The sequence below is a fragment of the Epinephelus lanceolatus genome, chromosome 24 (assembly GCF_041903045.1).
Source record: "Epinephelus lanceolatus isolate andai-2023 chromosome 24, ASM4190304v1, whole genome shotgun sequence".
Classification (NCBI taxonomy): domain Eukaryota; kingdom Metazoa; phylum Chordata; class Actinopteri; order Perciformes; family Serranidae; genus Epinephelus; species Epinephelus lanceolatus.
In genome coordinates, this window is record NC_135757.1 from 11,336,315 (window position 1) to 11,364,117 (window position 27,803).

A 27,803-nucleotide genomic window follows, 5' to 3' on the forward strand; every position below is an offset into this window, starting at 1 on the left:
CTTTATGCTGTCTTTGCGCAACGGCCTATGCAAGACTGAAGTGTCCCTGACCTGTCTGAAATACCCTAGTTGCAAGACACCAAAGATTGGCAGGAGCTGCTGAAGGGCCAGTATGGCCTGTTTTCCAAATGTGTGGTTCTCTCCTGGAGAGGTTACAGTTTGGTGAAGAGGTTCAAGGAAATGGCTCATTAGCCAGTCATTTTCCTGGGGTAAAAATGCTGCAAAATGACCCCTGTGCCACTTCGTAGAGTTTTCATTGTCTTCAAATTGCAGCAAGCATTACGGTTCCACACACTGATGATATCAAATCTCTTTATTTCTTATTGAAACATCAGACGAGACGACACTGTACATAATTAGCTGCTAAAATTACTGAAAAACTAAACAGCTCAGTAAATTCATTTTCAGTCACTTAAGTGAGAAAAAACTCACCGCTCCATGGCACCAAATCACAGATTCGAGTCGTCCTCCCTCACTGCAGTTTGCTTCGAAAGTTGTGCAGCGCGCTTTGTTATGCAGAGACACATTTCATATGTCTGCCCCCAGGGGCAGACAGCAAAAGAGCACGTACAGAGGAATCAAAAGAGGAGACATGCGGGCTATGAATCAGAAACAGCAGTCACCTTCAAACTGATACCTTTAGCTTTACAAACTCACCATCTCTCTACGCACACAAACAAGTAAGGTTACATCCTGGAACAGCATGGGCACCAGCATTTAAAATGTTTAACCAGATGTGCCTGTTGTAAATATACTTCCTGCTGAGTTGCTACCAGCTCCAGCAGTGCTGCAATGAAGCTTAAAATGTACCTTCTGCAGACATGTAAAGATTATTTACACAGGGATCAATAACATTTGATTGTAATCTTGCTTTTACAATTCTAGAATACCTTTGTTTGCCATCCTCCATGTATTAGCAATTCAAATGAACATGCAAGTCAGTCTTAAGTGCTTGTAAGTTGGGAAAAAAAGGGTGAAAATCCATACTAGTTGACCTTGAAACATACATTTTTCCATATCTAAAAGTCACAACTGCAACATGTCATGCATTCAGGTGAGTTTGATTATAAATAATTCCCCCAGTGTGTGACTAACATAGTTTGTTGTTGCTGTTTAATGAAGTCCCAAAAATCTACTCTGTAATACACAAAAAGAATACAAAATGCACCTCGGGCATGAAATTAATGTTTAAATTAAACCACTGATAAAAATGATTTAATTAAAAAACATCAATGTGTGACTGACAGCTACAAGTCAGAGAGAAAATCATGTTAGTGCTTATTTACATGGGTTTACATAAAAAATGTCATAAATCACATTTACTTATAAAACACCCCTTCCTTTATATCTGCTGATAAACATCCATATTGTGCTGACAAGCCATCCGCAGGGAATGGATACCAACTACAGCTGTGGCCAGAGACATTATGTTTTTGGTAGGTCCCACTCTCATGATCATGATATCTCAAGAGGGCATTGAACTTTAGCACAAACGTCCACTTGGACTCAAGGATGAACTGATCAAAATATGGTGGTCAGAGTTCAAGGTCAAACTCACACAAAATGATTTTGACCATAACTCCATATTTCTAATGGGATAAATTGATGAAGTGATGGCATTTTATGTCCAAAGGGTCAAAGTTTAACTTCACTGTGACATCATGATGTTCTGCAAAAACACATTTCTGGCCAGGGGACAGGGACAGAGGGGGAGACATTTGGTCAAATACTGAATGGGTAACTCTAATCTTGGTTGTCCACCTTAAAACGGCGTGATTGTATAGATCGTCCCTGCTGCTAGGTTGAAGCATTTCTGTTTAGCTTTTTTTGCAGCAACACCCGTATTTGAAGCATTGTCTATTGTCATGGCTACATAGAGTCTAGACATGGGTGTAACTGCAACTTGGTCATTTGGCGGAGGCATATTACCACAAGGCTTTTATACTGGTTTTGTTGCAGAGTTGAAAAATGTTCAGCTCTGGGTAAAACACTGCACCTGTCACTGTCACTTTTTACCCAGGGGCAGGACAAATAACCTACCACAAAGACCAACCGTCACATCCTACATGTCCATGTGCTGAGAAGCAACAACAGAGGAGAAATTATGATGAACTGTCTTCCCGCATGCTTTAGCTTTTTCCTTATCCAGCGAACATACTCTATTTTGTGCTGACATTTTTACTTCTGCGGATATTTCATATCATAGCTATCAGATGCAACCATAACGTCTCAGCTGAAAATACACTTTTAATTTGACTTAAAGCTGTATCATCTTGGTAATTTAAAAAGCAACAATAGACCTGATAATACCCTAACAATTAAGGTTATTTCCACTGCACTAAAGTCAGGATAAATTAATTAATTTGCAACAAAAGAAAGAAGAAATTGCACTTAAAGCACATATTGCGCTGTTGAGCCTTCCTTCATCGCCGCAGGGCGAAATTCCTTTACAGTGACAGCCCTAATACTAACAAAGAGCAAGAAAATCGAGCAGAATAATGGCCTTTAAAAAGCAGCAGAGCCCACCTGGTGATTTATTGTATCAGATGATAATAAATGTCCGTAGCATTTTCAAGCTTTTTGGCCACTCTACCATAAAACATTACCTATCAAACAGAGAATGACTAGCATTTAATATGAATGTACTATGATGCTGCATATTAAGTAGACTTGCTCTTTTCATCGCATTCCCAAGTGGGCTGTGATGTAATACATATTGGTCCCATATTCCCAGCACCACCCTCAGGCAAGTTGGACAGACTTTTTGAATAGCAGAGCTCCATTGCTTTAGCATGACAAGGCAATATAACGTATGCCCTTGTGGTTTAAAAGAGGCACTGATAACACTATATACTTAATTTAAACCATGTACACTTTTCCTCTAGTGATGCTCTTTGGCTGGAGCAGCCAAACCACAAGAGAGTGGTGTTCGCGTCCATATACAATGTGACAATGCCCAGTTGTTTCTTTTCCTAAACCTAACCTATGTAACTTCACTTTGAGTACTTAACTTTGCGTTAAGTGCGTATTTTTACATTAAGCGCATAACTTTATGTTAAGTACATAATGTGACAATGTCCACCCATGTTTCTTTTCCTTAATCTAATCTAAGTCATTTAACTTTCCTAAACCTAATCTCCATAACTCTATACTAATTATGCAACTTTACATTACGTGTGCAACTTTACATTAAGTATACAACTTTTTGTCAAGTATATAATGTGACAATACCCAGCCATGTTTCTTTTCCTAAACCTAACCTACATAACTCTAATTTCCTTAACCAAACCAACGTACCTTTAGACTATGTATGCTATTTTATTTTAACTTCATATCTTTACGTTAAGGGTGGAACAAATGATGCCGTTCTTCAGTCGTAATTTGTTAAATATCATACGAACCCTTGTATGTGCATGTGTAAAATATGTTGATCTTAATACTGAAAGAGTAACTATTTGGATGCCCCAGTGGTTCACCAGTATCTGGAGTGCAGTGGGATTTCATGACACTCAAGAGTCCTGGTTACACTTCCCAAACCTAACCCTAGCTCATGTCATATCAAGTAAATGCAGAGCTGAGGAATATCTTTTTTAAGATCACATCATGTGCTATATAAATCTGGGGAATATAGAATAGAGTAGAGTAGTTTGACAACATGGTCTATTTGAGCAACAGGAGCTATGGCCCAGGAATCCAGACAACATCCTGCTGTAGAAAAAGTGCTCAAAGCTGGACTGGAAAATCCTAGGTTAACTGCATGAGTTGCATAACCAGTTAGCCAGAAGTACTCAAGTAGTTAGCAGAGTGCCAAACACACTGGGACTCACACTTAAGAGTATTTATCTCCATTGTCAAGACGAAGTAATTTCCACCTGTTTCAGACTCCAAGCACTTTAAACCAAAAAGGAGTTGTTTAAAATTGAAGCCACTCTGTAGGAGTCTTACCTCTTGCTTAATGGCCTGAGAATAGACATAATAAATCAACCGTGATGTAAACAGCCTCACCGTAGCAATCCAAGTTGGGCCTCCCAGTGACATCAATTGCTGGATGATTAGGTTGCGGTAAACTCAGCGTAATCTCCAAGCAGCTTGGGCTAACGGGGCGATAACACGACCTAATAGCAGCGAGGAAATGTGGGGTGGAGGAGCTTCAGAGAGGGCTGCCCCTGGAGAACTCTCCTGCCCATGTGTAGTCAGTCAAACAAGACACGACCTGCTGAGGCGCTAATCTGCCTGATAGTGGCTAACCTACAAGGAAGTTCGGGCCGCAGGGATCTTGAGAGAGGGCTTACCAAAGAGCTCCAGCGCATAAGTAATGCCGTGAGATTAGACCTGCACGATAAAGGTCCTTATCATTTGACCCGGCTGGGAACTATGGGGAGAGAGTTCACCTCCCTCAGATGAACTCCACTAATGATTCCCTCCTTGCAGCCATAATTAAACCCGTTGCCCATTGTCTTGATTCATTAGCTCCACAACCCGGTTTGCCAACCTTGATCAATTACGTGACCACCTATCTCAGCCAAGCTCTTTAGTTAACACTCTCACGTAGCTTTGTCGTCGTGCAAGTGACAGCTCTGGAGCAAGGCTGTGTGTGTGTGTGAGAGTGAGTGAGTGAGTGAGTGAGTGAGTGTGGGAGGCATTATCATTCCACACTGTAATTAGGGGAACCTTAATGGACGTCTCAACAGCGACAACGCTAAGATGAGACAAGCATTTAGTACATGTCTAGACTGAGGCAGTGTGCGAGTGTGTGTTTGCCGGTGATGTCAGCGATGGTAGAAGCACTCGAATCCTTTCTAAATGGAATAAATTTATGCAACTCTGACACTAATTAATGCAATAGGTTTTTTTTCGATTTCAAAGGGGGATAAAAGGAGGAGGGTGGGTAAGATGTTGATGGTATTGTGAAAAAAAAACAGAATACAGCGTAGGTGGTAGATCACTATGTTGCGAGACAGATCAGACATACTGCGCACACAAACACATGCAGACACACTGCAAGCTTTTTATCCTCCTCAACTTGAAAGAAACGCAGAAAAAAAATGAGGGAAAATGACTGCAGTGCTGCAGTTAAACACAACAAAAAGTCACCCTTTTTCTTTTACTTTTTTGACATCAATTTCTTGTATCTCCAGAAATTTAAAATGACAAAAAACTAATTTGGTCACAAAGCTGATTTGTCATACTTTTTATTCCAAGAATAATAAGACATTTCAATTTCAATATTTTACTATTTTTGTTTAGTCCTTTGATGTTGTGTCATGTTTCCCTGCAACATTTTCCTTCTGCCAGCCGCTACATCTTTCATTTCAGACCCTCCCTTTCCCTACCTGTCCGGCGGTTATCCCCAGTGTGTTCCCGCCGCTAATCACCACCTGACCACACACACACACCTTCACTCCCTCATTAGCTCCCCTAGTATATCCACCTGCCCTGTAGCCCCACTTCTCTGCCAGATTGTCTATTGTTCCTTTCTGCAAAAGCGTTCCAGTCTTTGTCTCATGTTCTGTCTGCCTTGGTTCAGACTCTGGGCTTTTTTTTTGAGTTTCTGCCTGTCTGTCTGTATCCCTTTGGACTTGTTAACCTGTTCCAATTGCCCGCCTATTAACATCGACTTTGAACGCCTTGTAAACTTCGCTTTTACTCTCTCTGCTCCCAGTTAAAAAGTGTGAGACATATGATTCAGCTATCTGGTCATCTGTTTCTCTCTCTTTACATCTCTGATGTTGTTTAATCTATATTAACTATTTTTGGCCACTTGGAGACAGCACTACAAGCTGTAAACACAATCTGTGTTTTCACAGTGTGTGTGAAGTGCATGGCTGAGGTGGAAAAGTGGATGAATGGTGAAAAGCAAATTGTGAAAAATGGCGATGGAAACAGACTTAATCCTGACATACATAAAGCGTGTGACCTTAACGTCCACTAAAGCTTCCATTCCAATGTGAAGAGTAAAAATTGTGGCAGATGAAAACATTATAAAACCCAAACAGTAGACTAAAAGATGCTAACATGCTCTATAGGGCTGAGGGAAACTACAGACTGCTGATAATCATAGACTGTGTAAAATAACGGCTGTAGCCACCATGTCATCACCTGTTGGTTTGTGGTTCCAGCTCAAGTTTGGCATTCATGCCATCACCATCTTGGATTTTTGGAGCTAGAAGTGACTAGTCTTGTCACGATACCAGAATTTCAGTAGTCGATACCAATACCAGTGAATTTCCACGATTCTCGATACTCATTCGATACCACGATGAAAATCAAATTTCTAAATTCACTACTTTATTAAAACTGTTTCAAACTTTAACTCTAACACCACAAGCGTTCCACAAGCATTGCGGCAGCACACGTGTATTCACACCAAAACTGAACAGACGTGTCACGCAGCTGTCGCTGCTGTCCCATCAAAATACAAACCACAGATGGTGGCGGTAGTGCACCATGTTTGCAAATCTCCAATAAACCCCAGAGAAGAAGAAGAAGTGAGTTTGGACCCAAAGCCCAGGGTGGACAGGTCCGTGTGCCAGTGATTATTCCAACACTTGGAGAATTAATATTTAGCACTACAAATGGGTAAGTATGTGAAACATGTGCCTGTCAGGTCTCGCTTGGTCAAGGGGGAGATGTCTGCGGTGGCTGAGAGAGGTCACAACACACGCAAACTCGTGTTTTTTGTTGAATACCGCGACTATTCGCTCACGACTCGCTCAAAAAATCGGGCGTCTATTCTATTTTCGAGCTTGCTCGTAAAAGCAACGCGACTCGAGCAGCGCCTAGAACGGATGCAGTGTGAATGCTCTAACCTGTTAACATGCTCGCCAAAATGAAAATGCGAGTAAACAGCGACCGTTCCTGAGCGCTACGCGAACACATAGCTTGCGGTGTAAACGAGACCCTCTCCACACATGACTCCTACTACCTAACTTTTCAACAAGCCGAGGTGTTGTGGCTCCAGGTACCGACGTATTTTTTATGTGTTTGCATCGACTTGGTACCAAAGTATCGGTTCTCATGACAGCCCTAGAAGTGACTATATTTTGACAAGAAGGTGGAGATAACCCTCAGGCTAGGTGCCAGCCTGGTTAGCATGGTGTATTTACAGCTATGGTTAACTGTAATAACAGTAATGCTAGTGCTAATTCAAAAAACAGGCTTAAAACCATTAAAACAAAATGTACTTATCAGAAAAACTAAACATCCAGCTCCTTCGAGGATCATTGTTGCTGTGATAGCGACACGTCAGCAAAGTAACCCATGTGACTCAAGGCCGCCATGCCCTGAAGTATGAGTTGAATGAAAATTCACTCATCGTGCAGTTGTCATCCAAGGGTGATAATAGCTACAGAGAGCAAAAGTGTTTTTGTATCAGTCTGTAAACTTGCACATGAACATATTCCCCCACATAGAGCAGTGCATCAGAGTTAAGTGTTGCTACAGCTTAAATGCTTGTACACTGAGGGGTTAAACCAAGGAGTCACAAACAACCCCTCCCTAATGAAAGACAGCAACTGGGGATTAACATAAAGACACAGGCAGACATGACAAAGGGGCAATGGAAACAAAGAAACAAACAGCAGATAAGGCCAGAAAGCGATAACGCGCCCACAAATGATAGCAAGAACAAACAGCTGAGCAGAGCAGAAACATACCACTCATTTAAAGGGAAACAGACATGCATGTTGCTTTCCAGGGGAACAGTAGTGCTGTGACAGCCCCTGGGGTTCTTGGGGATTTGGTGAAATACTAACCTGTGTCTGTTTGCTCTGCAGATGCTCTGCCCTGCTGATTAGTGTGACATTTCTGTTAAACTTGTCACAGTGCGTCTCCATTTAGTTGAGTCTATTTCAGCCAGGTCGTAACACTTTTTATGCCCAAAAAAAATATTTAAGAAAACTTATGCATTGCATCGATTCCCAGAGGATTTCCCTGGCCAACAGCTTCTCACCTTAGCTATACCAGCACTCCAACAGAATAATTCCTGTAACCTACGCATTTGACCTGAGACGCTGGCTCCTGTCCAGACAGCCGCCTGCATACACCCAGGGACAAACCAAGGGTATCTCGCTCGTCCAATTTTTGCGTAACGTTGATTGGCAGAGTTCCCGAGAACATGCAGCAAAAGTGGTCACATGATCAGAAATCCTTTAAAATCTTTCCTGGCAACAGGTTGCTCCTGTGGGATTAAAGCATAAGCACTGAAGGCAACCCCTCAGGCAATATTGCAGCTGCTGTACAGAAAGCCTCCTACTCCTGCTTGTGCTGAATGCTGAATCTCTAATGTTATCCCTTACATCTTTTTAGCTCAATTAGAACATTGTTAGCTCCAAGTGCTAGTTTGATTTGTCTGACTCTGACTGCTGAGTATCATGGGATGATGTATCTTAAAAAATTAACAGTAGAGCCTAAGTATAGCAGATATAGGTGTAAAGGGCAGTGTGTGGTTGGACATGTGTGTGGTGATGCTGGCACGTCTGTATGGAGCACGTGTGCTAAGGTCTCCTCCAGGGACTGAGGCATGAGCATGTCCAGAGCTGGGTCGCACAGGTGGAGGCTGAAAAGTTTCTGCCTGTTTGGAACAGCTTCCACATTTCCATTAGAAAACCCATATTGTGTAGGTGTTCCAGAATGGGCTTACACACCCTGAAGAGGGTGCATGCCCACAAAAACGTGGACCTAGCAATAGCTTTTTCTCCACCTTCAACAATCAGAAATCAAAGAATAGCAATCTGTTGTCTAAGATGTGTTGCCATATACCAAAGGGAAGGTCTCAGCAGCATCTAGAAAAGAAATCCTGACTTTTTTTTAACCGTAATGCATGTCGTTTTTCTTTTAAGCAACACTCCTCAATCAAAAACAAAAACAAAGCAAGCTCATTGCTCATTCAGCACCTAAGGAACATGCGTACTGCTTTCCTGGACCAGCTTTATATATTTCTGATACTTAGTATTCTTATCTGTTTTTATCACTGTCCTTGTGCTGCTGCAACAACCAAATCTTCCCGCTGGGGATCAATTAAAGTGTATCTCATCTTATCCTCTCTTATTGATTGAGATTCTGGAGGCATAATTTATCAAATATCAAATGATGGACAGCAGTGATATAAAAGGATGCATGTGCTTAAATCAAGGGAACTGACCTTTTAAAAAATGCAAATGCTATGCGAGTACAGCCAACTGAAGGGAACCAATATGCCTCCGTATGCAAAAATATATCTTGTTTGCTTGTTTTCCCAGCTTTTCCTTACAATATATTCCCTCACAACCACATCATAATGGAAATCCCTGCTGCCAGACAGCTGCCATGTTGGACCCACTCAAGCCAAACATAAGGACCGACTCTGGCTTTCAGTCCACGCTGCTGCTTTTGGACAGCTCGATAAACACCCACAAACCCTTTTGTCGTAGCCCCCGAAACCCCAAGCAGATTTTCAAGCTTTTCCGCAATCACAATCTCCACACGGCCTCCGAGAAACATATTTGCCAAAAAGATAGGAGTGTGAGCACTGCTGTCATTTTTTGATTATCAAATCTGATGAGACAGCTACTGATGTGGGAGCACACAGCGGGGATTACTGTATTCTGCAGGATTCTGGTATATTCAGGCATTTGCTGTGGTCTAATCTTAGCCATTTGGGAGATAGGAAGAAGCAAACATGGTATTGATATCTGATATTTGTATAGCTTATTTATCAGACAGTTTGGGCTTTGACAGGAAAGATCGTGGGAAAAAGAGATAAGGATGACATCCGATAAAGCATCCCAGGCTGGATTTGAACCCCCGGAGCTGCAGGTACTCTAACGCTAACATTAAATGTTTATATCAGACCAAATGTAGGTTTCTCCCAGTCAGAAGATTGAAAAATTGTAAAAGTAGAGCAGACAAAATACTGCTGGTCAATCCACCCTAACTGAACTTGACACTAAAAACATACTGGAGAGCTATAATACCCAGCTCTGATTGGCAGGCAGTGACAGCTTCTCTGACTCATATGATGCAAGCATGCGAGTGGAGGCAGGAAAAAACGTGTGAAATCAAATGCTGCAAACCTGGCAAAGTCAAAAGGATTTACACGGTTGCTTAAGGGGAGGTGTCAATCACGATCATGTCGTCTTGTGATGCCATTTCTAAAAATAATAACAACTTGTAAAAGTGGATGTATACATATTGAAGATGGTGAGATTCCTGATCTTTAACACTCCGATGCTGCATAAAGTTGCATTATTACAATAGTATTTTCCCACGGCAACATGGTGTGAAATACTTTCCCTGAAGGCTTTTAATGCATCATGAGTTTTATTGATGTCTCTTTCCTTATTTATGTGGCCGCAGTGGAAATGAAGCCTATATGATGAATTAATAAGGCCTGTTTTTTATTTTTTTTTATGTCTTTAAAGCATGGCACTAGTGGATGTTGGAGGCTGATTTCCATATCGCAGCTCCAAACGGGTCCTACTGGTGAAGTGCTGTGTCTATTTTTATATCCTGGGATTTTATAGCCCCATGAGGCTGTTTAATCAGAGTTAACTCTGTCTGGAACTGAATTACAGGGCAGCCCTTTTCCATGAGCTCGCACATACACACATACTGTATACACACACACACACACACACACACACACAACACTGACAATCCCCCCGCCTCCCAAACCGCAAGTGCACTCACACACATAAACGAACATGGAGGGTCATAAAGCGCTCTCACTCTCCTCCGCGCTCTCACTCTGGACAGAGTGATAGAGGGTGGTGCAGAGAGTGATCAATATGTTTGTGCTATAAATAGCCGGTAGCGCAGTGTGGTGCTAAGGAGGAGGGATGCAGGGGTAATATATTTGATGAGGGGGAACCCAGTGGTGCTCAGCATGGAAATGTTGCTGCGCATTCACAAAGCTTAGCCGGGGAGGGGAGTATTACAGCTATTTGTTACCTGGCCAAGGCTCTGGAATGCGTCTGAAATACAGCAACGCAGTACAGCATGAAATCGGATACCATCAATATTGTGGAAGTATGGAAATTATATTTCTTTTTTGAGGCGAAAAGATTGTTTGGCTTAGCATAAAGGCAACATTTCTTGAAATCCTCAACACAATGAATAGCAATGAGAAGTATTACTGTTTTGAAATGCAGCACAATATCAAACACTGTAGCCAATATATGAGGTGATACCCAGGTTTGGAAGGCTTTACCGAAATGCCCTCAATGCATACATCCACACTAGTGGCGAGAGGTCTTCACGGGTCATGAATGATGAACCTGAACCCTAATAGAGTTGCAAAATTCATCCAGATCAGACTGGACCAGATCATTTCGAAATTTTGAGACCTCATCTGGTGCATGTCTGAGAGTAGAGAGACTTGGGTCTATTTTATGGACCCAATATTAAAATATTGGATACAACACATTGTATTAACAGTCCGCCACACATGATACATGTAACAGCACTTCCTTTCTTGTCGCCTTTCATGTTACTGCATGAAGGAGGCTTAGAGAGAAGAGGGGCCAATAAGTTTGACCTCTTTATATTCATTTTCTTTCCGCTTCTTTTTCACCCTTAGTGAAGAGGGTATCAATCTTCTTCACTCTGCACCGCCTCCAACTTGCTGGCATTGCTACTCAGTGTTTTTTTAATCCTACTTTTGCTCTTGTAATTGGACTAATCCCTCTGATGAGGGGTCTTCTTGGGTCCACTCGAGCAGTGTATCTTCATACAACAGTTTGTATCATATCTAATGAATTAGAGCCTTGCAAATGACGTTACATACTTGACCTTAAGCTACATAGGTTAGGTGAGAAACATGGCCCAGAACACCAGTCTTCTGGGTGAAAGTCCTGTGTTTTTTGTTTTTAAGCAGTCTATGGAGTCTATGAAATGTCAGAAAAATGTCCAAAAATCACAAGATAACAGCATGTAAAAAATAGAGGATCACCAATTCATCCCCAGGGGAATCCTGGGTTACCTCATTTAATGGCAATCCAACCAGTAATTGAGGCATTTCACACAAAACCATAAATGTCAACCTGCTGGTGGCCCTGGAGGGGAAGCTCAAGGGATTACCAAAGTCATTAGGTGTCATTCTCTAGGGACCATTGGTGTCCGTACTAAATTCCAAGGCAATCCATCTGACAGCAACAGAGATATTTCAGTCCGGATGTAGCGGACTGAACATCCGACTGATTGACACAACCATCAGCAGAGCTATGGTGCTGGCCAGGCTAACAGAAAATAATTTACTTCCAACAATAGATTTAATATCTGAGGTAACACATAAATGTGTTTACAAACCTCGTTGCCAAATGTGTACCTACTTTTCTCACTCACACCTCATTTGGCAACGTGGATGATGTGGAATTACGGTGACCTCTTGGTATTTAGAAAACACCAGGGGACAGCGATCTGGTTGTTTCCTCTACAATTATCTGTCATTTTCCAGACGAATCAGCACGTCAGTAACCACAAGTCAGCCTTCAAAATTGCTATAATCAGACATATGGCATGAAAAGTGTCACCTTGTGCTTTCTTATCAATTCTCTAAACCAGTTTGATACGTTTCATTTCAAGGTGCATGCAGAGCATTAAAATCTGATTCTCAACACAAATACAAAAAGTCCAAAAAACGTCCCATTGAGTCAACTGAACTTATTATGCAAATATGCTTCATCTGAACTGTAATCACAACAGACAAGGCCCCTCAGGGAGTGATGACAGATGTCAGCCTTTGATTATAAATGTCAGCTCAGAGAAGAACGCTGTCCCGGCTGCCCAGACACACTCAGGCCTTGATTTTTCATCCCGACACAGGCCAACATTTATTTTCTCATTAGTGGCGTGTAATCACTGCATTAAGCCGCGCTGTCACCATGTGATATTTCAAAATGATTTTTGATTGATGATCCCTGTAATGAAGGTGTTCAAGGAAATCGTCACATGGAGATGTGAAAAGAAATTAGGGGAAAAGAGGGAGGCTTTTAATTAAAGGCTCGTCAACTGATCAAACTGACATGTTGCAGCTGAAGGAAATGGTTTTGAAAGCTTGAAGACATTATGAACACCTGAAGTGCACATTTTAGTTGTCATATTTTTGATCTGTAAATTACAAAGTTGTGCCTGCCTGCATTACGTTTTTTTTCTCCTACTTTTTAAAAAACTTTTTGAAAATGTAATTTATTCCAGACTTTGATTTTCTCTAACTTGAGCAACCAAAGTGCCTTTGGGTTGTCTTGTATAAGTAGTGCCCCTCTGGTCAGTGAAGTGCAAATGTACCTCAAGTGATTCATTTTGGGCAAGAATGAATCCTATAATATGCTACGCAAAAGTGCCTGTTTTCAGTTTTTGCCCACCCTAAGGGTGCGCTGAGGGGGTATAGCACCCAAAAATGTAATAATTTCCTTAAAATGTAATGAAATTTGCACTTAACCTGACTAAAAAGGTAATAAGATCCAATAATGCCATAATTTGGCCAATATGGGTGTGAAAAAAAGAAAAACTTTTGCGTTCCCCCAGCAGCACTACATGGAAAGGGCTTGTTCAGCAAATGGAAAGCTTTAGCATGGCGCAGGAAATGTCCGGATGGTTAGAGCGTCGCAACTTGGCTCGTGACTCACCACAAATCTGCATCCAAACACTGATGGAACATAATAGCAATAACTCCAATGTATCTTTGGCTGGAGAGTGTTTAATTTAAATAATTGATTTAGATTTTAAGCAATAAAATGTTGCAGCATGTCTGCAGTAGTATTTAGCTTGAAACAGGCGCCTGATAAACCCCAGCATATGACACCGATTTGAAGATGGAAATGGAAATCTAGGTTTTATGTAAAATTTGAAATATGCAACAGATGTTAAGTGGTACGCTGTTATTAGGCAAAGACTGAACTAAAAGCAGTGGACATTGAACCCACCCATACCCATGGGGCGTCTGTGACTCAGGAGGTAGAGCAGTCCGTTCACCCTCAGAAGGTTGCTGGCTCTTGCAGTCTCCACGTCACAGTGCCCATGGTCAGTATACTGAAAATATCTCCTGATGGCTGTAAAGGTTTTTCAGATGAGCAAGTTGCCCCTGCTCAAGTTGTATGGTAGCCTCGGCCAACTGTGTATCAATGTAGAATGGGTAAATGGTGCTTGTGTTGTAAGTGCTTCAAGTGGCCACTAAGACCAGAAAAGGGCTTTGTAAATACCAGGCCAATTGGTTGTGCAAGATCCTCCATGAGACCACAGTGTGCCCTAGACAAGACACCATCGCAACATGACAAAAGCTGCAGAAGATGGCTGACGTCACAGATGTGAGCGGTGAAGGCAAAACAGTCGATTTGGTCTCCATGAAATGTTATTGATTGACTGATTCTTGATTGAATATTATTATATGTTATTATTATATTATTATTGAATGAAGTGTCACCTTTGCATCACCTGATGTTATGAAATTACAAGATTCAAAAAGGGTTTCAGATCGAATTTGAGAAGTTGACCCCGGTACTAAAGTGCATTTATATGTAGAAGCTTTTTGACTTTTACGTTTTAGCTTCTTTGGATATGATGTCATACATCTGTACGCTGTCTAGATTGCGGGTGGGCAGCTGGAGGCAAAGAATACCAACTGCACAAATGTCTATGATATCTGCTGTTTATGGCTGTCTCAAACAAGTAAATTGGGAAAAAAAAGGCTACTTCAGTCTGGAATAAGTCAAATAATTTCAAACGTAAATTTTAAAGTGTTGGAGAGTTGGACAAAATTACAGTGTTCTGAGACAACTTCTCAAAGGTCTGGTGAAACAACAGCGTTTCACAAGACCTCTGAGAACAGTTGACCTAGTAGGCAGAAAATAGTAGTTTAGGTTAGCTAACATTAGCCCAACAGTGGTGCATTCATGTACAGAGTTGAAATATAGAAGTCAGTGAACCACATTTTCTCACCTGGCCAAAACAAGAAGGCAGCTGTTCAAGTTGTGGATCCAACTGCACACAAAGTAGTTATAGTCCACTAGACTCTTGTACACTTTCACTGGTCTGCCCTGTCATGTTAGGATCGTTAGCAATGTTAGCAACATGAGTAATGTTAGGAGGTCTGGAGGACAAGGTAGTTTGTAATGACGATTGTGGCCACCAGGCAAACAGGTTTGACATCTTTATGGTCATGTGACTGCAAACAACCTATTGCACCCCCACAGATTATGATGAGGGGATCCAATCATTGATTTTCTAGTTTTAAAGGCGGAGCTGACCGAAAAACTATTGCTTTGCCTAAAGTGTCATTTCTGGCTACGTTTTGCACCCATGGTGCTTTATTTTTCAGATAAGGCGAAATGACCCACCTGTAAATATGATAAATCCCCAGTGATGTAATAAGGTATTGCATTATCTGTTAAAAATGTTGGCATTTTATGTATTGGTCAAGTTGTTACGTACTTGGGTTTTAATACACTTTCAATCAGGTTTAGCGAGCCCATTCTCATTCTGAAGTCGTCGAAATCTGGCACTTGGGCAGTGAGCTGCGGCGTCAGAAACCAATGAAAAAGGCGTCCTTTAACTTCGGGACGATATGCGGACTGTTGCTGTTATAGTTTAACGGCGCACAATGGCGTCAGGGGAAAACGCAGCGGGACAAGGATGAAAGTTAAGGCAGTGAAAGTTCGAATGGAGCAGGTGGGAGGGGTGGTGTATGGGTCCAATAAACACCGACTTTTACCCGCGAGAGCAGTGTTTGTGTCCCGTAGGTCTGTAAAGCCAAACCTCGTTCTTATTTTCTAAACCGAACCTGTGCTTTTTGTGCTTAAACCTAACCATGTGTGTTTGTTGTTGAAGGACAATAAACATCTATTCGCTGTGCTGTACTGACGTAGTGTGTTTATTTTAAAATAGACTGTATAGCATGAAAGAAGACAATGCATGTAACAGGTAGAACTTGAGACAGTATGCCAGATCGTCGACAACCAACGCACCCAGGGTACCTTGCACGTCGTATGTGGACGTGGAAAGCCCATGACCAAAATGTCAATATGTGACGAAGTCGGAGTGAGAATTTGTTGGTTTAGCGCGTGGTTTATGACATTTGCAGGTGCTAATTTTCAGGAAATGATTACAGTATTGTTCTGCATGGTGCATTGGTCCCTTTGTGACTTTAGAATGTCTCTGCTATAAACCTCACAATTAGTCATCAAATGTTTTTCCTCACATTCAGTACTTTTGTTGTTTGTAGATAGTAAAGAGACAGCTTCTGAACAGACTTGGAAAACAACAACTTTGAGCACCTTGAATGTACATTTTTCTCTTGGTCCAAATGACCCAAAGAGCCTGTGAATTTGCGCTTTACCTCCCCGCGTGTTCTGTTGGTATGGAAACAGCCGTCAAAGTGAAGAGAGAGAAACGTGTGGGAAGGACAGCCATGATTGTCGAGACAGGTGGGATGGTGACAGAAAAAATGAACAAAACAACAAGGTCAAGTCTGTGAATGAGGCAGACAAATCCCGTCTGAGCCGAGTCATATCCCATTCAGCAACTTTAAGCTCCTCCTCCCACCTGGTTACTGGCTCTTTCATAAAAAAATACATTAAAAAAAAAAAAAAGCATGCAGTCTTTTACCACCCAGCCTGTGTGTGTATGGGAGCTGGGTGAACATGCTAATCCTTGCCCTTTGGAAATGGATGCTGTATTCATACTAATACAGTATATCCACAAAGGGAAAATGCATAAAAATGTGTTGCAGCCAATATTGAGCAATGGATAGGCATATGAATTCACCATTCACACGTTTGATGTATCAACAGGCTCTTGTTGCAGGGTATTTTACCTCACATACGTATCACACAAAACAATAATTGCCCTACAGGCTAGTTTAGAGGTGGTGCAACAATGGCTCCTCGTGATATGATTAAAATTAGCCAAATAAATGATTATGTGAGGGCTTACATTTTTATATTTCATGTTTTATTTATCTTTTGCATCCCCATGAATATTCAGCGCTTGACACTGTAAATGTGATGTACCGCATGTCACAGGTTTTGTGTCACACCATGCTAAATATAATCTCACAATGTATGAAACACATGTAATACAAGCACAGCTGTCTTGTGTAGGTGTCTTACCCAGTGCATCACTGTCTGCTCCTGCATTCCAAGCTGATGCACAGAGTACTTTTTAAAGCTTGTTTCAGAGGTGGATTACATTTCTAGGTCTTAATCCCCTGTCTTCGGCCCATGTTGTCGGCTGTATTTAGGATTTCACAAGGGGAATCGAGGAATGTTTTATTGAGAAGTCGCCGCCAGCTCTCTCCAGTCATGTAACACAATCGCTGATGTGTTGTGTATATCTCTTGTTTTAAACAGCTTAAGAAGGCGTCCTGCTGGTTCGTTTCTCCCTCAGGTTGTTTCACAGGAGAATATGTTGGATTTCTTTGGTTGAAAGGGGGAACAAAGTGGGATTCATGGGCAGTTTTACCACATTTACATTCTCTTGTAAAACAGGGCTTAGTTTCAGTTTTAGGGTTGAGAGCAGGGTGAGCCAGCTTCTGGTGCTCATCCATTACATACACTTGTGTATTCATCAGTATGGAGACAAATGTCAGATGTAAATGAGATGTAGTCATTTAATTCCCAAAACAACACTCAACACTCATATAATCCTCTGAATATAGAAACACCACCATTGTTGCCCTACTTGTCACACTTAACTGTGCAGGCTTGTATACATTCTCTGACACTGTGCTGTATAGATGCATTACAATTTTTTTAAGTCATGAAATGAGCAAGTGCAGATGCTGATATATTTGGATACTTCACATGATGTCAGGCATTGCAATTTATAGTAGGTTGTGCTAAAATTTGTCTTAAAGCAACACAAACATGCCAGTATCTTGTTTTTACATAAAGTGTGTATGTATGTGTTAATCATAGACTGTAAAAAGAATGGCTGTAGAGTTTCTGGCCTCAAATTTTCTGACATTTTGGCCATTGCCATCTTGTTTTTGGGGGCCAGAGGTGACAATATTTGGACGCAAGAGTGGAGATGAGGAGGAGCAAGGGGTAGATCTGACTCGCAGGGGTCAATGGGGACTGACTCTCTCTTGGAGCCAGACTCAAGTGGCCATTCAAATCTGGCAGTGTAAAAGGGGGCTATAGTTTTTGGCACATTAGTGTTGGCTTCATTTTTAAGCTCCAGAGGTTGCTGCTGGTGTTAAGGCTGTCACGTCGTGTTTGAAGGAATGCAAACAAATGTATTAATTATTTAGTGAACTTGCTTGAATTGAAATAAAACAACAGCGTGTGTGACAAAATACTTTCAACCTCTTTTTGTAACTTGAATTGCACTCCACCATTTGACAAATATTGTGTGGAAACCTTTTGAATTTGTCCCCAAGGATTAAAACACTGCGGATAAAGAGACACACAGGAGAACTTTTATTATGCAACCTCACTAATAAATGCTAAGTCTTAACAGTACATTTATTTACTGAAAGTGATGCCTTTCCTAGCATCTGTACAACTGCAAAACAGAATTTCAGCTATTGATTCTTCAGGATTCTTGAGAGATTCTTAACATGGTTTTCCTGTAACATATGGAGGGAGCTTGCTTGTTTCAAGTCTTAATTCAGTCTCTCATAATTATCATTTTTAGATTACTACTTAGGGAAAATGATAACATTCAAATAAGTGATCAATTATACGACAAAGATGAGGACTAGACCACATGGGATGTATTCAAATGAATTTGAATGACATGTGAGCGCTCATTAATTTGCACTTTTGAAAAAGTGACAGCTCTAGTATGTGTCAGAATTTTTTTTTCTGTACACTCAGAGCACAATTACCATACAAGTAATTGCTCTCCCAAGAAAAGAAACATAGTGTAGCATTGCCTTGAAGCCATTATGATAACATTTCCATCAGCCGCCTTTGACTTTTAAAAAACTCAAACTCTACATAATGAACATATTATCCAGTGCGACAGACAGAATGTTGATAGACCAGAGTCATTCAGACTTATGACAAAGTGCCGATAATGTTTTAGTGTGTAGTTCATTTGTCATGGTTGACGCACAATGGTTCCTTTCTCTGCAGTGCTGATAAGGGAGCTTGTCACTGGAAGGTGAATGCTGTGAATATGCACGTCAGTTAAGGAAAATCTGTATTAAAAAAAAATAATTAACAAAAACCACTCTGCCCTCCATGCAAGGCAAATGTCCTTGAGCGTCACCACCATCCTATTGTTCCAGCAGTGCAAGTTTGCGGCAGTACTAAGCAGCTTTAATGAATCTCACTCCAGCAACTTTTCTCACTTGTTGTTGCCTTAAACAAGAATCACTTGAAAAATAAGAATTAGAACGTGGAAATTGATTCAAAACACTGATTGGAAATGAACTTGTTTCATTCCATCCTACACTCACCAGAAGCCACATTTCATCACTGATACACTGTTTTTGCAGCCATTCTCCTGGAGCCCACTGGTCACATTTTAGGTATGTGAATCAAGACACGCTATTGAGCTCTGCCAATCAGAGGTTATATAACAGCAGCATCCAGCCAAGAGCTCTGTCAATCAGAAGTGTTAACACAAGGTTTAATGCTGGCTCAGGGCTATTGCTGATCTTAAACTCTGTTATTTATTCCAGACACTGAAATGTAAAATGCTAAAGAGGATCAAATGTATCCCCTTAAGTCAGATTGAAAAAAATATTACAACTAAGGTAACTGAATGACTCATTTGCACACTTAAATTCAAACTGACTCATTTTTTGTGTGAGCCAATATCAATTCTAGTGATACTGCAGTTATTATGCATTCTCTTTCTTTTTCATTTTTAAAAGAGGATGGAGCCCTTTTGGTACATATTTGTCGTAAAGCATCCATGATTCAAGCTTCTGGCCAGGGGTAACCCATGGCAGCAGTTGAATGAAAACTGGGGCCGACACAATTGATACAGTGGAGCCAATATGATGCATTTTTCCGTTAAATGTTAGATATAGCCTCGACGATTGTATTCAGAATGCGGAGGTTAGCAAGGTAGACTAACTAGCTTCCATTCAGAAAGCGGACGCAAATTTGCCTACCAATTTCCAGGAGATTTCTGTTCAAGTTATTTGAACATCTGTCACAGTCATTGCCAGCTCCTGCATACTCAGTGTGGTGTTCGTAACACATTATCCAAAGGACGGATGATTAGCTAGCATTAGCTATCTCTGTTTTATGGGTCCAGATGTGGCAGTCTGGCTTACAGGATGTAGACTGTGAGTCTAAGTCTACCATTGGTTCACATCTTCACACTTCGTTTTAGGTATGTCTGTGAAACAACGATGAACTCCAAGCTAGCAACTAATACGCTGAGATATCTTTTAATGTTTTTATGTGGCATTTTGTTTGGCATAGATTTGGCCATTTTAATGCCAAGGCTCGCCTACCCACATGCAAATGTCCCACCAAAAGAAATTTCTTACCAATACTTTTTTGCAAGGGCATTGTCGCTGCATTCCGGGCTTAGCACCGCCCAAAATGATTGTGATTGGTTTAAAGAAATAGAAACAACCCAGAGGTCTTTTTCCCATTGTGCAGATTCATGATGAGTTCACCCAGACCAGGGCTGTAAAAATCTATAGCTTACACACACACAAAAGAAAAAGGTTTAACATTTTGTTAACTTAAATGTGCAACACACGTCTACAGCTTAGTGCCATTCCTCTATCTTTTGCCAAATCTCAATGGCAATGGCCAGTCTTGAGTCTCACTAGCAAGGCCAGCTATCGATTCCAAATCCAAAAAAGAAAAGTCTCAATGGAAAATAGAGAATTATAATAATGTGTGGACAGATTTGTTTATTTTGACCCTCAATGCTGCAAAGCACCAAATAGTCATAAATGGCCCACTGCTGAGTAGCTTGTTTGCGGTAGAACATATTAATGAATGCATATGTAGACCTATGTAAAACTTTCGACTTACATGGCTGTTACCTACATTAGTAGACCCAAATAAGCTGTGGCTTCAGACAAATTAAAAGAGAAATGTCCTGTAACCTTAACACAATGTGTTATCAAGCTCCTGATCTGGCTTGCTTGTTAAACCACGCTAACTTGCTGAAAATGCAGCGAGACAAATGCCTGAACCGAGGAGAAAGCTTCTTAGAGGGAATGACGTGTGTAATCACAGTCATCTTATTGGAGATAAAAGGTGTATACGCTATATACAGCATCAGTCATCAGAAAAGCACTTGGGGATGGATGGACGACAGCTTAAAAGCTTTAGATAGCCCAATGTCTGGCTGTATACCACATGTCTTATTTTGAGCTGTAAGACCATAGAGAAGCAGCACTCTAGAAACAAAAGACTGGGAAATTACAGCAGCTACACCTACGGTGGGAAGACATCACACACTACACATAAAGGAGAAAGTCTTAGCAAGTTGGGCTCACTGTTAAAAAGACAACCCTGCAGATGAACTTAGATCAAACCAAAGGTTCAGGAATGGTATGTGTCATAAAATCTGAATTAGTTAGCAAATCAATAATTCACTATATTTCAAATTAATAATGTCCTTTTTTGAATCTTTGTGGGAGCTGCTCTTAGTTTCCCTTTCATGAGCAGTGCTGACAACATCTGGTCCGTTGGCCATTTTTTCACACTCCTTTTGGGAGGGCCACTGTGGCAGCAGGTCTAAAGAGCAGGCCACATGTCCCCTTTCCCTGCTCCTCCTGGGGGAATTCCACCTGTCCTCGGGCCAGCGGAGAGACGTTGTAATCCCTGAAAAGTCCTGGGTTGGCTCTGGGTTCTTCCACCGCTGGGACATGTCAACTACAAGCGCCTTGTGGGGCATAAAGGCATAACTCGTCAACTGGCTGCCCCTGATCCAAAGCTGCGCTGACTCGCATCAAAGAACACCCTTGGATTTCTAAGCATCTCATGCACACTGGAGTGTTAGTTATATAAACATGAGATGTAGAGCAGCTCTAAAGGGAAAACATTCCTCACACCAGATGCACTTTTTTTTTTTTTTACTTTAAAGTGAACAGAACACATGGTAATGTTTGCGCCCCTCGCATTTCCATGTAGAATTACTGTTGGCTCCGCTGTCGCCAGAAAATTTCCATTAACGGGCATAGTAACTGCAAAGAAATCACATTGATACCTACCTAACTGGGGATAGCTGCTGATAGCTACCAAGTAAAAACAAAAGTGCTTTTTTCGGTTTTGGCTGTACAATGGTTGACGCACTTCCTTTGTGTCGTAAATTAAGCCATTCTAAACATTAATGGTGTCATTTTTCTATGGTCGTACATTATGCAACAAACAGTTACTGCTTAATTAGCTAAACCAAAAGTCTGTTACTACTGTAAGGTCGTTTTAATTCTCGCTCCCAACTTGTCAAATATCATCGCTTGGTCAGTGGCCCCACGTGTCAAATTATAGGTACCCCTCCAGCGTAAGTTTTGGATGCTCACGGATGACATGTCAGTTTAACCGCATTACATGCATTGTGTCTTTTCAAAATAAACTTAGAACGTATGTAAAAATAATGGGGTTTTGTTAATAAGGTTTGCTTCATCAGGTTAAGTCAACAAAAGCAGTGGTAAGGTTTTGAAAAACAGGTATACTAGCACACTAAGTTGTTATTAAAATAACTTGGCTATTGGTTTCACACAGGACATGAACAGCGGTCTCCCAGGTTAAAGTCCAACGTTTATTTGACACATCCACCTCGCTGTCTGCCAGCCCCACGCAAACTCTCTCACTCTTTCTAGCACGCCAAAATGCAGTTGCTTGGTGCATCAGTATGTGACACAGAGGGCCACTGAGTAAGTGTCAGTATTTGACGAGCTGGGAGTGAGACTGCTTTCTTGCTGCAGTTAAAAAGTGGATACATGAATTAATGAAATTCTTCCTGGCGTGTGAAGGTTGTAATAGCAAAGTTATTTTAGTAACCTTTTAGCTACACTTTAACTGCTTATATAGCCCCGACTTCTTCATAATATGTCTGATAATGTGTTCCTCCCCACCTATTTAAAGCTGATAATGAAACACTAATTCTCTAATCCCTGCTCTCTGCTGGTGTGACTCCCTCTTTGAATTGCTGTGATGAACAACAAAGTGATGAACACGGAAGAACAGCCGGCAAACTATTGAGTTTGCTTCACTCTAAATGCCAATACCTGTATTTGCAAGAGGAACAGCACAAATGGATAGTGGTGTGCTATGGCAAACTGGGGACCTATGATCTGTTCATGCATCATTTTAAGTGACACATTGCTCAATACAGGTATTCCCTTTCGGGAAATCGATACACCCATTGAAAAAAAATAAAACCGTTAACTTTGAGGTAAAAGGAAGAATTTATCCAAAATAATGGCTTGGTGTACAGAAACACCTGAGGTTCTTGGAGGGAAACAGACTTCTTTCTCGATTCTATTCTGCTCTTTCTTTCTACCTCACTCCTTCCTGTCTATTTTCTTTGCAATATGCTGGATAGCTGTAGGGTACTATGAGGCTAGGTTTGTGAGGGTGTATTAATGAAAAAAACACCTGCACCAAAAACCATTTATCAGATCACACTGTGGCTAGCCGACGTAGGGAATGGAGTGTGCCCGCACTGAGCGTAGGTGGATGTGTTTATGCGTCTTTGTGTGTGTATATGTGTGTTTCCACTTAAGTGTTGCCGGTGTGACACATTCATCACAGGGGACATAAATGAGCTGAACTCAAGCTGTGGAAGGGCACAAGGGGAAAAGAATGGGTGTTAACTGTGAAAAAACACGAGGAGATTGAGAAGGGGGAAAAGAAGGAAAGACGGAAGGAAAAAGAGGAAAAGGAACACTGAATGCTCAAAGACTTGTGACGTGCTAAAAATGTGTGCATGTACTTAATGTGTCTGAAAGTTTGAGTGCTTAATGGAGCTTAGTCAGAGAGTCAGCTGAAAAATGCTTCTTGTACCGGCTTCAAGGAGCTGCCATCACTTTCTGCATCACTTCGCTTGAAGGTCACGGCATCCCGAGATCCAGCTTTCCTGTAGCTGAGGTGCCTCAAAGTGTGAAGAGTGAATTCTCCTCACTCCTGCTAGATTACTGTAGGTGCTTTCACATTTCACACAAGCTAAAAAAAAAAAAAAGTGCACACTGTATTTGTGCTGCAGCAACAACAAAAAGGCAAACTAATTAATACATTGAGAAATACAGTATATTAGATTTACAATTATGTTTACATAATGTATGCTTTAGTTGCTACAAATTATATTACAAGAGCTCAGTTTTGGGACAACAAATGAAAATATTGTCAGTAAACATTTTGCAGAAACATTTAGCATCAGCATTTTGCGATTCGCCTGAGAGGTTAATTAACGTTTCCTCATCATGTTGAAAAAAATATACATATATAATTAGGGTGACATTGCATTTCCTTAAAAATGTATTTGAAAAGCTCATTTGCAAAACCAGACATCTTTGTTTTTAATTATTTTACTATATCATGTTTTTTGTGTCCTTTATCTGTTTTTGTATATCAAGTCTTCATTTGCTCTTGCAAATCAATTATACATATATACATACAGTTGTATATATCTACAACCCACAGGGATTTAGTTGTGTCAACTTACCTTTTGTTATCAACTTAATTTAAATATGTGCATTTTATTAACGTCAGGTTAATCCAACTTAAAATTAGATTTTTTTTTTTTTTTTCTTTTTTACAGTCAATTTCAGAGCATGAGTTCTTCCAACTCATTATGTAAGAAAGGTGGTAAACAGGAGCAGCACAGCCCTTGCCTTCGCAGGTTTCACATTTTGACTATTCATGAGCTTACTTTAGTCTTATTGGTTCAGCTAGGCAGTTTTCTGGAATGGCAAAACAAAGAAAAAAAAATACACCCCCTCATGAGCACCCCGCTAACTGCCTCAAGTTCCTCCCACCAGATAGTACAGCCATTTACATGTGCGTCATTCAGTAACCCTTGTTTCCTATTTTTTGATTTATTCAATCTTATTTCATTGTAGAGAAATCCCTCTGTTTATTAGACTGCAAAGGAGACAAGAATTAGCAAGCTAGTCACCCTGCAGTACCTCCTCCTCACTCCCCACAGGTGTGGACTGCTTCGCTGGGGGAAGGCAGGCAGCGGCTCTGATGACGGACCTTGGGTCGGTGGCTATAGCAACTCGATTCAGTGGGCTGGTGACTAGCAGCACCGCCAGGTCTAATCTGTGTAATAGCAGCATGGCAGGGAGTCAGAGTAGTACAATCCCTCTGCGCTGACTGGGTTCAAGCTCTAGCTAACATCAGATACATGAACATGAACTTAAATAGACAAAGTCGTGAGCTTTTTTAAGAATCTCTATAAGTCCGTCTTCCTCTTTTGGGTTACTTTGCAGTGTTAGCAGCTGTTGCCAATGCTAGTGTACCAACTTTCTTCCCCATTGAATCAGCCTTTCACCATAGGTATGTGCATCTGCATTCATAGAACAGCCAATAGGAACACCCTATCTCTGAAATGACCTGTGATTGGCCAAAGTCTCACCAGGGTTAGATTTTCTAATGCACGTAAGCAGAGTTGCAGATGTCTAGTTTCCTCTCATGCTATGTCTCAAATCGCGTACTTATGTACTTACACTTAATATTTTGAGTGCATAAGTGCGTTCACGCTGAGAAGTATGGAAAAATGCAGTGCACTATGAGTACCCGGATGGTGCACTCAAAACGGTCAAGAAGTTGAGTGTGGAACTATGAACACTTCTTGCCCTCAGTGGTCGCCATCTTGGCTACGTAGCGGAAGGGGCACTAAGCACCACTACACTGTTGTCGGGTATAAGCCAGCAGTATGTTTGTTGGGTTAATTACGCAGTCTGTAATGATTTGGTACCGCAAACGATAACGCAAATGCTAGTTTGTTAACTAGCTAATTTGCGGTCATCATTTCTGGTGAGTGCACAATGGCCGTGTTTGGTTTGAGACAACACTACCCTGTCGAAATTTGTGCACTACGCCAATAAGTATATAGTGCACATAGTGTACTACATGGAAGTGTACTGACAGAAGTATGTGATTTGAGACACAGCACCAGTCGGCTTGAATTACAATATCTTCAGCATTTATTATGTGATTTTTGCCCCATGACGCCAAAATGAAACTGCCTGCCCTACCTTTAACTCATTCTAAACATTTTTTAAGGCAACAGGGGAAGTTTGGTTTTAAAGCTGTACCATCGTCAAATGTTTTATAGTACAGGATATAGTGATACTGAGGCTATCCAGCCAGCAATTTGCAGATAAGACGAGATCTAAATGAATACAACTGCATAGAGGCTGCCCTTGATGTTGGGGCCTGTTGGGGCCATGTTTGACACGTTATGTGAAAAAAAATCTATATATACTTGAAAATATAGTGAACATCACATAGTTGTTCTGACACGCAGTTGCTATGAAAACCTGATGATGATGACGACAAGCTGTGATGCACAATATCAAATGCCGGCCATTTTAACTCTTACCCTATCAACCATCTGAGCCATTACAGTAAAGATAGCCATTACTGACTATGAGCTCTATAAAAGCACTGATAATTCTGCCATACAGCCCTCTATCCAAGCTGTTCATCCCACAGTGTTTCATTTACCCTCTTTCAATAACGGGCTGAACTGTGCTATCACTCAATCGCACTTTCCCCAAAACAGACACTTGTATGATTTATTTATCATTTAGTTGACAAAGGAGATGATGTGGCAGTGAAGTTATAGTTTCAAAGTCATGGAAGACTTTTAATCCTGTGCTTTAAACACACTGAGCCCTCTGATACTGCCCTTTTCCCCATTTGTCACAAAAATAAAAGTCTACCAATATCATCTTACCTCTTTCTAATAAACTGCCACATGGTGTCTGATAATATCATCTTTCTGACAACCTTCTCCAACTTAAGTGGACTATCTGTCGATCGCCTTTAAGTTAAGGGTAATTAAGTGCTTTCATTCCTATCTTATATCACAGCCTTGCTGGAGATGCAGTCTATCTCCAACAGTGTTTCTGTAGTCTTATCTACTTTTTTAGATGAAACGTCAGATGATCCTTCGGAGCTGGAAAAAATGCACTCCCGGTTTTTATTCTATACTCTCTGGCTGGCAGCGGTTCTAAACTCCTGGCACAGCCCAACTAATAACCACTTCACCTCAGGGTGCTGGGTGCAGGCAAGCTTAAAAGAGGAAGGAGAGAGAAAAAAAAAAAAACAATCATAAAAGAAGAGGGAGAAAAAAATCCTCACCTCCCGCCCGCTCATCACAGGAAGTGCAGCCTCAGCAGCCGCCTATGCAAAAGCGCTCTGATGATTATGCAGAGACCAAAGAACGCTCGGAGCGCAAACAGCTGGCCCGGTCTCACCGAGGATCATGGAGAGTCTTCTGATCTTTGTAATATATTCTGTAATTACTGATATGTGTCGACATTGAGTGTGTGTGCGTGTGTTGGTGGGGAATGTGGCAGCAAATGAATTCCAATTTTGTCCTTGCCTGCACACACATTCACACCCGGTCTGACCCTGATGTATTTCGAAATTATATGTATGTAAAGAAAAAGGATGCACAGCTACACAGTGATGCACAGTCAATTTGTTGGACACTTAAACAGTTTTATTCTTGGACAACACATTTGGTTTATATTTGCGTGGAAAGACTGAGAAGTAGCAAAGTAGCCAATCCTGGACACAAGTAGACAAGGTTAAGATATCAGGAAAAAATTGCCTTCAAAAGCACTAAGTGAGCACTTGCAGAAAAAGCAGATAATTTGTGAAGATGGCAGCTTATTTAAATCATCGTTTAGTGCTCTTCCTCTTTGCAAGTGCATTTCACCTGAAGAA